This window comes from Mustela nivalis (assembly GCF_964662115.1).
Source record: "Mustela nivalis genome assembly, chromosome: 1".
NCBI lineage: Eukaryota > Metazoa > Chordata > Mammalia > Carnivora > Mustelidae > Mustela > Mustela nivalis.
Genome location: NC_139020.1, coordinates 179,443,696 through 179,460,594, shown reverse-complemented (window position 1 = coordinate 179,460,594; position 16,899 = coordinate 179,443,696). Strand labels below are relative to the sequence as shown.

The 16,899-nt window shown below is 39.7% G+C and overlaps 1 protein-coding gene across 9 annotated transcripts in view; it reads left to right on the top strand.

Moving 5' to 3' along the window:
- MITF (melanocyte inducing transcription factor) overlaps positions 1-16,899 on the top strand; it is a 221,172-nt gene that overhangs the window by 145,946 nt on the left and 58,327 nt on the right. Inside the window, exon 1 of one of the 9 annotated variants that reach the window (XM_082691141.1) lies at positions 4,505-5,281. The exons of the other annotated variants lie outside the window; for them this stretch is intronic. The gene's annotated coding sequence lies outside the window, so the exon portion shown is untranslated. Of the gene's footprint in view, positions 1-4,504; positions 5,282-16,899 lie in introns of those variants that run through there. 9 annotated transcript variants of the gene reach the window in all.

The following is a 16,899-nucleotide window of genomic DNA, read 5'->3' as shown; positions in this document are numbered from 1 at the left end:
GAGAGGAGAAGGAAGTAGGGGGAAATTGGAAGGGGAGACGAACCATGAGAGACTATGGACTCTGAAAAACAATCTGAGGGTTTTGAAGGGGCAGCGGGTGGGAGGTCGGGTGAGCCTGGTGGTGGGTATTATGGAGGGCATGTGTTGCATGGAGCACTGGGTGTGGTGCATAAACAATGAATTCTGGTGCACTGAAAATAAATTTTAAAAAAATTCATAAACAATGAATTCTGGTACACTGAAAAGAAATAAAAAAATTTTAAAAAAAGAAATAAAAAAAATAAAAAAAATCCCCCATCCACAGGTACATGGCAACTAAATTTATATCTCACTTGCATACATACCGTACATCGCTCCTTCAAGTAAATATTGACGCTGCTGTGTGAACCAAGTCCAAATTGATAAAAACACCATGGAATTCATTTTTCCCTTACTTCTATTCATTTTTTTAACAAAAATGAAAAGCTCAGTTTCTAATTAAATGGGGGGCCTTAAGGTATTTGACTTTTAAGAAAGGTTAAGAGTCGTTTCTTTTTAAGAAACATTAACTATCAACTGTTACTTAAATTCTGCTTTTGGAAACTACATTCCTTTTGTCAAATTGGATTTAGTTAAGTGGTAACACAGAATGGCCTTTCAGAGTCCAAGGGACCCTAACATCTATAATTTCACAAGAAGCAGGCCCTTGATGGGTCAGACCATGACATCAAAGGTCTTTACTGACGTGACCATGGTCTTGGCTTTGCCTTTCACACTGGAGCATTGACATCAACAGAAAGTGTTTTTCTTTTTTTTTTCTTTTCCAGTACTAGTTTTCTGCCTGAAGGCAGTATTGGCGGTACATGTGGCCAACTTGCCCTCTGGTTGGAATAAAACAAAGGTTCATTTTTGGAAACTCTGCAGGAAAGACCAACTTGTTCTGATGCTTGGAGTTCTTGACTTGTACAACCAGAGTGTGGACCTAAGTCCAGCCTTCAGAGAGGCCTGGCTCACACAGGAGCCATCAGGTGCCCTTTGTTTCCACCGGAAGATAAAGATTGTGTTCTTATCTTCCTCCTACTAGAGGAGGAAATCAGAAACAACCCTAAAATGCCCCTGGCAAATTTCTGCACCAAAAATTTGCTTTTCTAGTGGAGTTACCATTTTTCAATTAAAAATCACTCAAAGAACTCCTTTCTAAAGGTGTTTGATTATGTGCTGTTCCCCTTCTCACCTGGAAAGACATGGGATCCCAAGTCAGATCGGCAGTGTCCAGATCCTTTCTGAACCACAGTTCCCTTGTCTCTATGACAAGGTTAATAGAAGTCCCTCATTCATAGAGTTACTGTGAGAAGCCAGTGACATGATGCTTGCAAAGCACTTAGCTTTGTACCTGGCACAGGACTTGTTACTGCTGATCACTGTCATTTCCGTTTCACCCAGGGACACACACCACGTCCACAGTGACTCAGCCACATAATAGGTGCTTGAGAGATGATTAGAGGTTAATGCTTTGGCAAAAGACAAGGAAAGTTGATTCTACATACAAATTGGAATTAATTTCTCCAGCGGTCTATGAGATGTATAAAGATCCTTATAACTGGTAACTCCTCAATTAGGTTTCTGCAGCAAGGAATTTTTAGTATTGAAAATCATCTGGTGATGCTGGTTCGCTTCCCAGTGACTTTTTCTTGGAGGGGAAAGATCGTGGGATGCTTGGCTCAGTTTTTCAATCTCTCCTCCCCCCAAATTACTTTACATCCATTACTTTAAATACTTTTTTTTTAAAGTATTTATTTATTTATTTGAGAGAGAGACAGAGATAATGAGAGAGAGCACACAAGTGAGGAAGAGAGGGAGAAGCAGGCTCCTTGCTGAGCAGGGAGCCCGATGTGGGGCTCGATCCCAGGACCTGAGCCGAAGGCAGATACTTAACCCACTGAGCCACCCAGGTGCCCCCCCCATTACTTTAAATTCTTAGAAACTGTTTTGATGATTGACAATAAAGATTAAATCTTTTCTTTTGGAAAATCCTGGGGAAACTGGTATACACGGGAGCTAGATTTAAATAAAATTAGTAGGTATCAGGCTATCAAAATTGCTCCTTGATTCTGAGTTTAAACTTTCACTTACAAGCTGAGGATTTAGCAGTTTTGGTTCTGGTTAAATATAAGTGACCATCCATAATTTTATGAACTGTTCACTTTTGAAGGCATTCCTATATTTAGGTAAGTAGAGGTTCAAAACATTTAATCACCGCATCTCATTCGTAAGCCCTAGTACCTGATTTATGGAGCCAGTCAACTGGTGGAAACCAGCTTCTGTGTTAATCAGATGTCATAATTATTTTTTTCTAGTATCCAGGTCTTTTGACTCACATGCCTTGGGTTTACCTGACTTCTTCCTTACATGATACAACCTATTTTTTCTTGTCTAAGATCCTGCTGTCCTAACCACATCTCTTAAAATTCAGATAAAATTTTAGTCTTCCCTTTTTATTTTTTTTCCTTTTAGAAACATGTGTCACCTTGAGTGTTCTGCCCTCAACACTAGCTTACTCACTGACCTTCATTTTTTGCTATTACACCATTTATCTTATTTCCATGATATGTATTATCTTGAGATAAGACCAATTGCCATTGTCTTCAGCCGAACTTACAGTATTTGCTACTTTACAATCAAAGCTACAGCCATGAAATCAAACATCAACCTGTAGTATGACCTTGGGGAAGTTGCCTTCCTGGGCCTCAGTCTCCACATCTGACTCAGACTTGCCTCCTAACACTGGCATTCAGTGATCTGTCTCTTTTTGCTTGAGAAGGGCCCACCTACACATCGCTGGAATTTAATTCATGGTGAGATGAATAGGACAAAGGACTTTGAAAGCCCTTGAAAGAAACATTAGGTTTGTTTTTAGCATGATATACACCGAACAGCTACTGTGACAAAGACCTCAGTGTATATAAGGCTTACAGTTCCACTGTAGTTAAAGTGACCAGTTTCTCCTTGAGGGTGGAGAAAGGTGAGTTGGAAAACCTTTAGATGTTCTATTGTATTATCATTTAGATGTTCTATTATTTTGCCTATGTGTACTTTACTTCCTATAATAATACAAACAGTGTCACTACTGACGAATCACTCACCGTGTCTTAGAGATGTTCCTGAGGGCTTCTGAGTGGAGACTGAGCACAGGTGTGATAGGACCAGACGATGAGCGTGAACCCAGAGTTCACGAGTTTCTTTGCACAAATGACTTGAAATCCATTTTAAATCTTTAAATCTCAGGATTACTGAATCTCTAATGTGAAAACTCATTTCTGACATAATTATTTAAAATATTTTATTTTATTTATTTATTTGACAGAGAGAGAAAGAGAAAAGGAGAGTGAGGGAGAGCATAAGCAGCTCCCGGGAAGTGGGAGAGGGAGGAGCGAGCGGGCTCCCTGCCAAGCAGGGGGCTGGATGTGGGACTCGATTCTAGGACCCTGGGATCATGACCTGAGCTGAAGGCGGATGCTTAACCCACTGAGCCACCCAGGTGCCTGTCTGACATAATTTGCAGTCGCAGAATGTTCAATAGCTCGCTTTTATTTTCTTCCCTATACTAAGCAGAAAATGAGTGGAAGCTAAGGATGTTTGTTTATGGAGTGTGTGATTCACTTCTATAGATTTATTAATTTTACTTTAGTTTATATATTAATACTGATTTGAATTCTTTTGAGAGAGAAAGAATGTGTATTTTTTCCAGTTTTCTATCAAAGGCTTTACTTTTTCAGTGATACTGCGATTCCTCCTTCCTTCTCTTTTTCCTTAAATGCACAGATCTAGGATTATGCAGCTTGTCTTTGAATCCCAGCTCTGTCTTTAGTAATCTTGGTCTGGTGATCTAATCTCTAGTCTAACCCTCAGCTTCCTTATCTGTAAAATGGGCACAGTATCAGTACACCCCACCCATCCTGTTGCAGTATGTTTCTTTAACGTGCGTACCTCCAGTGTTCTTGGTAAATGAAGAACTTGTGCTGGTGTAACATGGAATTCCTTTGGAATTCATCCTCCACAGCATGTAAATGCTGGAAGCAGCTAAGGGCAAGCTTTATCATAGAGAAAGCCTTAGCCATAGATGAAGACTTTAAAATAGGCAGATTGTCTACCAAGTGTTCGCCCCTCCTGGAGGTTTCGTGAAATCCAGGCTCCTGGAACTGCTTGCCTTTCCCACCAGGCTCCACTCTCCGGAGAAGGCGAGCGTGCAGAGGAGGCAGCTGCTAAGATATTTCTCTTTACAGTGATGCAATCACTCACAAAAAAAGGCCATATTCAGGATGAGGTTGTGATTTTTTTTTTTTAAAGATTTTATTTATTTATTTGACAGACAGAGATCACAAGTAGGCAGAGAGGCAGGCTGAAAGAGAGAGAGGAAGAAGCAGGCTCTCTGCCCAGCAGAGAGCCCGATGTGGGACTCCATCCCAGGACCCTGGGATCATGACCTGAGCCGAAGGCAGCGGCTTAACCCACTGAGCCACCCAGGCGCCCCCTGTGGTTTTTTTTTTAATAGATTTTATTTCTTTATTTGACAGAGATCACAAGTAGGCAGAGAGAGAGGCAGGCAGAGAGAGCGGGGGGAAGCAGGCTCCTCGCTGAGCAGAGAGTCCGACGCGGGGCTCGATCCCATGACGCTGGGATCATGACCAGAGCAGAAGGCAGAGACTTAACCCACTGAGCCACCCAGGCACCCCGGGTTGTAATTTTTAAAGAAATGATCTCCATCAGAAGCACTTACCCTCCGTACTCTACCTTTTGAGGGGTGGAAGCAGGAGTCTCAGGGTTTAAAAACCGTCTGTGAAGCTGGCCGCGAATGCCGGTAGAAATTTAACCAGCTCGTGTTGAATTAGGGTTTACTGATTGTTGTTATTCGTGCTCTGGTTACAAAGGTCCAGAAGTTTGGAGAGGTCTGCCTCGAACCTCTTTTCCTATATGCTGCCCTGTTTACAGTGTGTGATTTTGCAAAACGTGACATTTTTCAGGACTGTATAGATGAAGTTAGAGCAGAAACACCTCAATCAACCCCCCAGCTGTGGCCCTTCAGGGAATTAATGTATGTAAAGTACATAGCACAGCTCCTGAGGTGGTTGCCTTTGAGTGGAGGCCTGAAGGACAAGTAGAAGGGACTCAATAAATATTAGCCAGCACTAGGAAAGCCTTCTAACGTTGAAGCCTTCACTTTCCCAGCGCTGGGAGGGCAGTCGGTCTGCCTGGTGGCGAAGCACCCTGAGCCTGCAGACGGACTGCGGTTCCGCCCCTCAAGGTGAGGTGGTTAATGTTGAGTGGAGCCCTGAGGAACAAGGAGGCCACGCTAGAAGGATCAGGGAGGGTGGCATGAGGAGAGGAACGAGGCAACCATAACTGCTCTGGTTCTTGGTGTGGAGCAGTGACATGTGAGATGATAGAAGATGGGGCCGAGAGAGAGTCGGGCGGTGAAGGCGGGACAGGCGAGCAGGGCCTGTCCCTGTGACCCTGCCGAGCTCGGCTCTGATGGTGTGCATGCTGGGGAGCCCCTGATGGCACATATTTCTATTTGTTTCTCTGGGTTGGTTCCTATATTTTCATTTTAGAGAAAAAGAGGGATGTTCAGAGAGATGCTTCTGGGAGCTGGTGGAGGTGGGAGGTTGAGTTTTAGAGGAATACGGTGGGAGGTGGGGAGGCTATCAAAATAATTTGGGGAATAAATTATGAAAGTGTTGACTCCAGAAGTCTTAGAAGACGTAAGTAGAAAGCAGTGGTTAAAACCTTAAGGGGTAAAGTGAGCCGAACCTTGTTAAATAGAAAGGAGAAGGAAGGTAGGGTAATATACTATGTGCCTTTGACATAGAAGAGAACCGAACGTAGTAGAGATAAAGACATTGGTCTATACCAGTGCTTGGCAAACAATGTTCACAAGCCATTTTCTGCCCTCTGCCTATTTCTGTGAGGTTTTGTTAGAATACAGGCGTGCTCATTCATTTTCAAATGGTCTCTGGCTGCTTTCGCCTTATAGTGGAGGGATGAGTGTGCAACAGAGAACTCAAGGCCCACGAAGCTGATAACAATTACTTTCTGGATCTTTATAGAAAATACGTTTGTTGACCTCTGGTCTGTGGACATAGGCTTCCAGTCTTTGAGAGTTGAGATGACATCTCGTTTGTTTACCTCTGATCATGAGCATTTTACTCTGTGTCCAATATATGGGAAGGCCTCATAAATAAACTCTTACTGGATTAATGAATAGTGAATGTGAATACTGAATGAACGAGCAAAGTAGCAAAGCTAAATCTACCTATTTACAGCCTTTATTTTCTGTTCTCATTCTTATAAAGCTATCGAGCAGCAGTTAATATATAAAATGAGTATTTATTAAGTGACACCAACGTTTAGGATGTTGCTCTTGGTTTGAGGATTTTTATATGCCCTCATGATGCTCACTGCTAATAGAAGACAAATGTTCATCACATAATCACAGAAATGGATACATAATTCCTCTGTTGATGGAGTAGCCAAAAAGAGAGGGGCACAGTGCTAGGGGAGCTAGAGATGGAAGATTCTGTATAAAAAACCAGAGAGGAGTTTCCTAGTTATACCTGACCTGCAGTCTGAAGAGTAAGTAGATTTGAATTTGGTGTTGGGATGTGGAAAGAGTATTTCAAGGAGATCCATGTGCAAAGGCCCTGTGGCAGGTAGAAGCAGGCCAAGGACACAGAGAAAGCTGGCTATGCTGGGGATGAGACTGGAGAGATGGGCAGGGCTCTTGTGATCAGGATCAGGAGTCCTTGTGCTTCCTGTGCTGAGTCTGAATTTGAGCTACAAGTTTAAGACTCATGAGTAAGTATTTTAATCCAGAGAGTATGGGTTTACCAGATAGAGTGCTGTGAGAGAGGATCTAGGTCTTGGGAAGAACTCTGGAACACACCAGTAGAGGGAAAAACAGAGTATGGAGAAATGGAGAGATACAAAAACTAGGAATGGAATCTGGAGAATCCATATGGCAGAGAAATTTTGAGGTGAAAGAACAGCTTGTCAGTTGCAGATACGGCATGTATGTCCAAGAAATTAAGGATTGAAAAGTGTGCATTGGATTATTCCATTGGGAGATCGCTGTGACTTTGAAAGAGTAGATTTTGGGTAGTGGAGGGGGAAGGGTAGAGCTGTCAATTTGTCAAATGAGTGAGCTGAGAGGAAACAGAAATAAGTATATATTCATTTACTTATTCAGCAAGTAGTTATTGAACATCTATGGATTAGGGATCTGGTGTTGAGCAAAACCAGACAGGGTCTTTGTTCTGGGGCCTACTGTTAAGTGGGGGTGATGGTGGAGTAGGATGGGTGCTTAATCAAATAATCTTCCCAGTACCACCCAAAAAAGTGAATTAAGGAAAGTGCTATGAAGGAAAGAAAAGGGTTCTGTGAGAATAGGAAGCAAAGGAAAAGGGAGACCCACTTACTACTGGTGGGTTTCTGTCCTAGTACATGAGTGCAGAACAGAGAAGGGTTTCCGAAGATCTCTCTCTCTCTCTCTCTCTCTTAATTAACATGTTATGTATTATTTGTTTCAGGGATACAGGTCTGTGAATCATCAGGCTTACACATTTCATAGCACTCACCATAGCACATACCTTCCCAATGTCCATGACTCAGCCACCCCATCCCTACCTCTCCACCCTGCAGCAACCCTCAGTTTGTTTCAGGAGATTAAGAGTCTCTTATGGTTTGTCTCCCTCCTGATCCCATCCTGTTTCCTTTTTACCTCCCTTCCCCCATGACTTCCCCACCCTGCCTCTCAAATTCCTCATATCAGAGAGATCATATGATAATTGTCTTTCTCTGATTGACTTATTTTGCTCAGTCTAATACCCTATAGTTCCATCATAAATGGCAAGATTTTGTTTCTTTTGATGGCTGCATAGTATTCCTGTGTGTGTGTGTGTGTGTGTGTGTGTGTGTGTGTGTGTGTGTGTGTCTCACATCTTCTTTATCCATTCATCTGTTTATGGACATCTAGGTTCTTTCTATAGCAAAGACCTCTCTCTTAAAAGGCATTTATACCCCTCCCTACTTCTGGCACTCCTGTTCTTAGATTTGATGAATCAAGAAAACCACAAAGAGTATCTCACTTACATGATGTCCGCCAAGAAATCTTGGTGTATTTGGAGAATGTGATCACCATTGGCCTAGATGGAGAATGAGAACTGACGCTGTAGGGAGGCTTCCTCTGCTGTACTTCTTTTTATTTTTTATCTATTTATTTTTTTAGATTTTTTTTTTTTAAATTTATTTTCAGCATAACAGTATTCATTGTTTTTGTACCACACCCAGTGCTCCATGCAATCCGTGCCCTCTCTAATACCCACCACCTGGTTCCCCCAACCTCCCACCCCCTGTCCCTTCAAAACCCTCAGATTGTTTTTCGGAGTCCATAGTCTCTCATGGTGTACTTCTGATCACAGTGGGTGGGTGGGTGATCTTTTCTCTGTCAAGGCTCACCTCAACTGGCCCATTGCAACTGGTGTATTTTTATGTCATTGATAATCTTTTTCCACAGAATTAAAAAATCTTAATATCTCCCTGTCTTGTTCGTGCCTATATTCTCCTGTTCCCAAACCCTTTCTCCCTTTTTTTCCAACAGTGTCTTCTTAATTAGTTTTGCAAAAAAATGCGTGGTGCGATTACCTGAATTTCTTCTCATGCTTCTTGGCTCTGGTTAACCAAACACCTCCCACATCTTTGTTCTTAATGCTCATCCTGATTGACTCAGAAGGTGACACTGGCTGACGTTTGGCAAGACAGTGACCTTCTTTTTGAGCTGAAGTTGACAAAAGCTGATAAAAGAGAAGCAAGGGTAGATAGAAACCTTTAGCCAGCCCTTTCTTTAGTAAAGAGGAAGGAACTTAGGTGAATATATTAAGAGGAAATTGTGTTTTGAGTATTTCACTAGATGATTTGTTCAAGGACAAAAGTAACATAATTAAGGCAAACAAAGGATGTGGGGGAGTGTACTCACTAAGGGCAAATATGGTCGATGGATAAGTGAAAAATGACTGTCTAGTGTCTATTTTAGATTTAATAAAAGTAAAAGTCCTGAATTTGTTACCTATTAAAATGAGAAGAATTTTCCTGGAAAAGTAATACTTAACAGAGGAAAAGTGGATTTAAAGTATTGTAAACACCAGAAACCCCTGCCCCTTTTAAAGTCTCCCCAGAAAAGATGTTTCAATTAAAAAGAAAAAAAAATAAACTTGTAAGGATGGAATGAGATATGTGTGAAGTACCTTGAGCTCTTTGGATGAAAGCTGCCACAGTGTAACTTTTATTTATCTATCTGTTACTTGGGTTTGGGTTGTAATTTCAAGCAGCACACTCCTAGACCTGCTAGATAAAAGGAATTGCTTATTAATTAAATTAGCAGTCATGTGAGTTGACGTGATGTTTAAAAATTTGATATATGCGAAGTAAGTCTTTGCCTCTGTGTTAAAATCAGTAATATTTTGCTTCATTCAGAGCCTATTTTTCTAAAGATGAACAGTGTGTTATTAATAATGCAAGCTTTATTAGTCTTTTTTTTTTCATTCTTTTTTAATAACAGTTTTTGCCATCACCATTTTGCCAAGGTTTAGATCAATTTTATGGGTGTGAGCACAGTCTTTTCAATTTAGAAACCCAAGTTTTGGGCCATTGTGCCACTGGCTGCTCTTCCGCTCCTCCTCCGTCCCTCTCCCACCCACCATAGTTTGTATTTCTTTAAGATGATCTTCATCAGAGACTACTCGGAATGAATAGTGACCATGGAGATTAGTGATTGCTTAATTGTTTTTCTCCCCATGGCCCATGGTCATTTTGAGACAAGGCAGCTGGTCCTATCCTGTGAATAGCCCTACACGTCTACATAAATTGCAGCTAGATGAAGAAACTAATTAATATCATAGTAAATTCTGAATCTAGGCCTTTAACATGTCACCACCTATCTGTAGTACTTTGAGCCTCCAAGATGTGCCATATGTTGAGTGTAGCTTCCCATCCCCAAGTCATTAATTGCTCATGGTATAGGCAATTAATTGACCTGTTTATCCCAGAATGTGTCAGCCTCGCAGGCTCTCGCCGGGAGCCGTCCGTTCCATGAGCACATGGGGATAATAGAGGCAGATGGAAGCCTGGCCCAGTCTGGCAAGGTGGGAGCAAATGGTGGTAGTTCCATTTGCTTTGCATTGGAAATTGAGATGTGGCCCTATTACAGTGGGCAGTGGAGAGGGAGACAGACGTGCCTTCTAGATTGTGTCCCTCATGGTTTGGCGAAAATTAAGATCAGTGGAATTGAGACCTTTGACATTGGAATCATAAGATCTACCACAGAGAAATACATTCATGTTGTGTGATGGTAACTTTCTTGAGTTTTTTCTTTTGCATCTCTAATGATGGATCGCTGTGCTTCATCTTTTCTTCCATGCATATAAATTCATAACTATCCTATACTAAATAGGTTTATACTTGAAGCTTGGTTTTAATTTCATGATAACATGGATCTTGTCTGCTTAGCTTATGGCTGGGGCCTCACTGCCTAGAGAGTTCTGAGGCATTACTACAGGCTCAATAAGTGTTTTCGGAGTGGAATTACAGTTGAATTCATGGCTTACTTTTCATCCCACGATTTTATGTTTGAGTGACCTAGTTGTCCAGTGGGCTTGTATGGGTGATTTATGTTTCCCTCCAAAGGAAAAGTTAAACAGATAGCTCATAGGTTATTCTGGTATAAAATAGACTCCTTTGAAAACCAGCCTAAGGCCTTTTTTTTTTTTTTTAAAGTATATGACGCTAGTTTGATCTTCTGACAAAAATACTACTTATAGTTGCTTTAGTTATACTCATAGCCTCTGGAACCCTGAGATGGTAACACATTCAGTTCTTTGTCTTTAGAGATATTGTTTTTTGACTTGGTCATTGGCAGTCCATGATATTTAATTGGAATTTCCTCTGGACAGAACATTTTAACATATACTTTTTTTTTAAAGATGAAAAACAAAACAAAACAAAAATCCAAATGAGTTTGTTTTTGAGTTTTAATGTAAGTTACTTTGTTTTGTTTTTGTTTTACAAAAATATATAATAGTGAAAATAATGCAATAAAGATATTTTTTTATCATGTTTCATCATTTCCCATTTTGTTGGCAGAGTTTACAAGCTGTGGTCTCCGAGTTTTCAAAGAGTTTAGGAATTAGATTGCTCTTTTAAGTTGACTACATTTTATGGGTCTTAGTTTCAATTTTTATGAGACCATAGAGATGAAGATTCAATGTGTATCAGTTCTTTTCCCTAGGATGTGGTCTGGTATGTGGTTGAGGACAGTCATTTATTTCCAAACTACCAAATCATTGGGATACCCTGGAGAGCTCTTAAAAGTAAAGATAGCTGGGCCCAGATATAGGATGTGGAAGTACTCTTTCAATCTTTATTTAAAACAAAACAAAACAGCAACTCCCTTGTGGTTTCTGATGATAAGCAAAGTCTGATTTAGAACACTGGATCAATGAGTTCAAAGTCATCGGCATGATTTGTCTGTTGGCCTATTGATTATGCTCTGTTCTGTGACCTGAGACCTGCTTCTGACCCTGACCAACTCTTGGATGATGGGGGTGACCGGGGTCATCTTCTCTAAAGGCAGCTCCTTTTGTTAACTATGCCAAGCAGCAGCCTTATCACTGGGGGCTTCTTTATTATTATTATTATTATTATTATTATTATTATTATTATTATTATTTTAATCAGTGGTTAGCAGAAGGATGTTGTTGAGTTGCTACTAGGCAAGATTCAGTGGTCCTTTCCAGTATCTACTGAAGCTGGAATTCAGAAACTCAGTGCCCTTCTAGAAGTCATAGCTTTTAACTCTGCCTTCGTTTTGGGTATGTTTTGGGAGTGTCTGGTCAAGAGGTGCTAGAATCAGATCACCTGGGTTCCAATCTTGCTTCTCCTATATACATACTAAGGATCTGATCTTGGCTGCCAAACTACTTAACCTCTGAGAGCCTCTATTTTTCCTTTGGCAAAAAGGCAATAATAATTATCATTATTGTAATACAACACATTGTAAAAACAGTGATTGTAAGGTTGTTGTGGATAATGATGTAACATTGTTGGAGATACAAAATAATGCCTCTTTGTGTAAAAATGTAAGTGTGTAGTCGTTGTTAATGGCTGGTATTATAACCCTATTACTACAAATTTTGAATTAAAACTCTAGAGACAACTTATCATTATTGGTTTAAGGCAGTGTTCCCTATAATTGTTTATTAATTACTGTCTCCTTTCATCCTTTCTGGAATTTTTATTCCTCTCACAAATACTGATTTAGTATTGACTATGTGCCTAGCAGAGTACTAAGCACCGGGGATATGGTGGTGAACAAAAGAGATACAACATAAATGATAGCTTAAAAAATTGACTTATTTTTTGACATTTGGGGTTGTTTTCCATTTTGGAATATTATAAATAAAGCTGCCTAAACATGTGTACAGGTCTCTCCATGAATACATTCTATCTTTTCTCTTGGGTCAGCTCTGGGGAGGGGACCAGCTGAACCATACAGTAGGCATATGTTTCACTTTTTAAACGTTTTTAGGAAGCTGCCTAACTTTCTTCCAAAGTGGTTGTACCACTCGTATTCTTAGCAGCGGTGTATGAGAGCTTTATTTCCTCGTATCCTCTTCAGCGGCTTGCTATGGTCAGTCTTTTTAATTTCTGAGAGGTGTGTTTACCGATAGGTGTATAATGCTGTCACCTTGTGGTTTTTATTCACATCTCCTGAGTGACTGATTATGTGGAACATCTTCTCATGTATCTGTTCGCTATTTATAGATCTTCTTTCAGTGAAATGTCAGTGCAGATCATTTGCTCATTTCTTATATACCTTCTTTGTTCTATCACATTTTGAGAATTCCTTATTTGTTCTGAATCAAGACGTCCTATATCAGATGTCTGCTTTGCAAGTATTTTCTCCCAGTTTCTAGTGTATCTTTTCATTCGCAGTGGTGTCTGTTGAAGAACAGAAGTTTTTACTTTAACAAAGCCCAATTTTATCAATCCATCCCTTTATTAATTGTGGTATTGGTGCAATATCTAAGAACTCTCAGCCTAACCTAAGATCATAGCAATTTTCTTCTAGAAGTTTCATAATTTGAAGTGTTATGATTCATTTTGAGTTAGTGTGCATCTATGTTATAAGATACGGGTTAAAATAAATATTTTTTTTACAGATGAATGTCCAGTTTTTTCAGTATTTGTTGAAAATATTTTTTTTCCTCTATGGCATTGTCTTTGTACCTTTCTCAAAAAATTAGTTGGTCATAAATGCGTAGGCCTATTTCTGTACTTTGTTTTTTTCTGCTGATTTGTCTTGACACTGATACAGACTGTCTTACCGTAAGTCTTGAACAGGTAATGTCGGCACTTCAGTTCGTTCTTTTGTTGTTACTTTATAAGTGGAATTTAATGGTTAATAGTTGTGTACATGATGTCAGCCTTTAGAGAAGTGAAATTGAAACTTTGCTTTATCACTCTGGTTAATAAATGCCATGATCTGGCATTCTACTAGGTGTCTTTCTCTTAAGATAATTTATTTCTTATTATTCTGAGATGTTTCAGAGTTTTCCCAAATAGCTGAGGAATGAGTTATATACAAGTCCATTTGTTTAATCTTTAATTTCCTCTAAGCCTTATTCTACAAAGCCTACAACAATATAGTTACTTAACACTTAAGAATTAACTTCAGAGAGCTTGTCACAAGACTGATCAAACTCTGGGTAATTTTGGAAGTGGATTGCAGAAACCGAACAGGAGGGCCATGGTTTTATTTTTGTTTGCTTGTTTTATAAGATGCCCAAGAGAGTCTAGAATGGAGACTGGCAACCTATAGTCTGTTGGGTGTGATTTATAATAAGAGCTGTCAATGCACTCCGTTTTCTGCTTCTTTGACCACATGTATACAATAAAAGAGACAGCTTTTATTTATTGGCTATTTAATATATGCTAGTCACCATGCTAAGGACTTCTTTCAAATTGTTATACTTGATACTTTGATTGTCACTTTGAGGTATGTGCCATCACCACCGGTTTGGCTTGGAGAGAGGTGAAGAAACTTGTCAGAGTCCACACAATTAGAAGTGATGGGTCCTGTATCTGATCCTTCCCCTGCCTCCTCAAATACTCTTTGTTCCTAACCACTGTGCTGTAATACCCTTTGCACTGAAAGAATGAAAGGGATTCAAAACTTGAAATGCAACTTAAATAGGCCATTGATCTCTGGAATTCCTACTTTCTATGTCCAAAATGTTCTCTTTTGAACCACTGAATGAAGAAGTCTCATGGTATTTAGAGACGGGGCCCTGTGGGTCAGATGCTTGAGTCAATATAAACGGATCATCTATTCATTGAGTAATTCAACTCAAATCAGCGTATATGCACCGGGCACAAATATATACTGGGTATACAGCAGCGAAACAGTCAGATAAACAAACATGAGGGTCCTTCTTCACTGAAGGTTAGTTATATTCTTTTTTTTTTTTTTTTAAAGATTTATTTATTTGACAGAGAGAAATCACAAGTAGACAGAGAGGCAGCCAGAGAGAGAGAGAGAGGGAAGCAAGCTCCCTGCTGAGCAGAGAGCTCGATGCGGGACCCGATGGACCCTGAGATCATGACCTGAGCCGAAGGCAGCGGCTTAATCCACTGAGCCACCCAGGCGCCCCAGGTTAGTTATATTCTGATGAGGAGGGACACATGATAGACAACTCTGAGGTAATCCAGCTGGCTTAGGCTGTGAGCTGGATGTAGTACCCTTCTCCGATCCCTGGCTAATGGCCTTTACAGCGACTTGAAATTGGAATTACCTTTGATTTCAGGCAGAAGACCCCAGCTTGTCTGTCCCTGGCAGTTTTGAGTGCTCTTTTTAGTTGAGTAGACTATCTGCTTTACTTAGATCATTGGCTGTACTGCCTAGCATCGAGTTTTCCTCAAGACCACTCATCTCTCCATGCATGTGCCTTTTAAATGTCTGAGAGCAAACTCCCCCGAACAGAGTAATTGCTCTTGAGAATAAATAATGTCTGTATGAACACAGGAGAAAACGTTTCTGCTGGACTCCAAGAGAATTTCTTGAAGTCGCCATCTCAGAATTTCTCGGAGAGAAATTCTTTCAGGAGAAGCTTAAAAACAAATATTAAAAACAACTTTTAAAAGGAAGAAGGAAATGATCTATGTATCATCTTAACGGTTTTATTTCAGGAGTGAGGAAAATAACCCAAAATATCCAGTTCTTTTTTCTTCTAATACTTCTTTGCAGAAGGTCCTGCTGCATCTGTCTCTCCCTCTTGCCTTTCGGTCTTGCTGTGGCATGTGGGAAGGATACATGAGATGGAAAGATAATGGAGAAATGTCCAGAGCGGTTGGTTAGGCCACCCACTTAACTCTGGGGGCATGACTCGACTTCGTAGTATTTTAAACAGCAAGAAAACATTCTAGAGGGAGCCTTGCTCTCCTTGGGCATAGCTCTGTCTTCTCCCTGTCTCTAGTGCAGTTGAGTGGTGAAGAATGGTTTCCATTCTTTTTGCTTTGCTTGATGAAATTTTAAAAACAAAACCAGTTAAAACTATTTTACATGCTATATCACTCCTTGATTTGGCATGAGTTTAAAAACTGACTCATATTTCCTTTTCTTGGTCCCTTCCCATTAAAAAAAAAAAATACTGGGTGGTAGAGTTTTTTAAGAATTTGACAATGAAAAAAAAATGGTTGCTCTTTAACAAGCATAACAAATCATTATTCTTAAAAAGCTTATGGTAAAGTAACAATGTTAAATATTATCAAAATAAAATAAGAGTACAATTTTTGTTCGCCACATTATTATCTGTATGTTTTTGGTTTGTTCACGACACTGCAATTCAATTCTTATGCAGATGTGGGGAAATGGCTACTCACACACTGCCAGTAACAATGTAAATTGGTATTTTTGTGGTGAAAATTTGGCAAAATGCATCAAAAGCTTCAGTATTACATTATCCTTTTATCTGGTAATTCCACGTAGAGCTTATTTTTCCCTTCTGGAGAAAAGAATAAGGAACAGTCTGAGAGTATTTGTTTGTACTTGAGCAAACACAATTTCTGAAGATTGTATCAGAGTTAGTTCCTTTGTAGTGTCAATTCTGCTTTTAACTTGAGATTATTTATGTTATAAAATATGTTTAATATGAAATTAGACCCTAGAAAATATGTCTTTGATGCTTATTATTATAGGGTATGGTGATTTCCTTTACCGGTTGCTAAATTCTGTTTTTAGTTACACTTTCAAGAGACGGTATTATAAAAGTTGGGACATTGATGCTATGATCCTGTGACTTTGAACTTGAAAGGCAAATTGAGTTGCCACAGAGGTGATTCTTAGTTATCATATAAGGTTTTAATCTTCTGTATTAAGCTTGATTATCATTCTGAGTGATTGTGTTTAAATAGTGAATCTTTTTGTATACAGAAGTTCTTGTTTAAAAAAAAAAAAAAAGATGCTGATGGGGCACCTGGGTGGTGCAGTTGGCTAAGCGTCCAACTCTTGGTTTCAGCTCAAGTCGCCATCTCAGGGTGATGAGATCAAGCGCTGAACGGAGGTCCATGATTAGTGCTCAGTAAGGAGTTGACTTGAGATTCTCTCTGCCCCTTCCCCTGTTCATGTTCTCTCTCCCTCTCTCTCAAATAAATAAATAATATCTTTTATGAAAAGCTGATTTTCCAATGTTAAGAAGCCAGATTTTATAGATCGACACCTTTATTATAATCTTTATGGATTAGTTCCCTAATAAGATTATAAAAATATTTTGGGGGAAATAATTTAAAATCAGGGTATGCTTTCTTTGTTGTTGT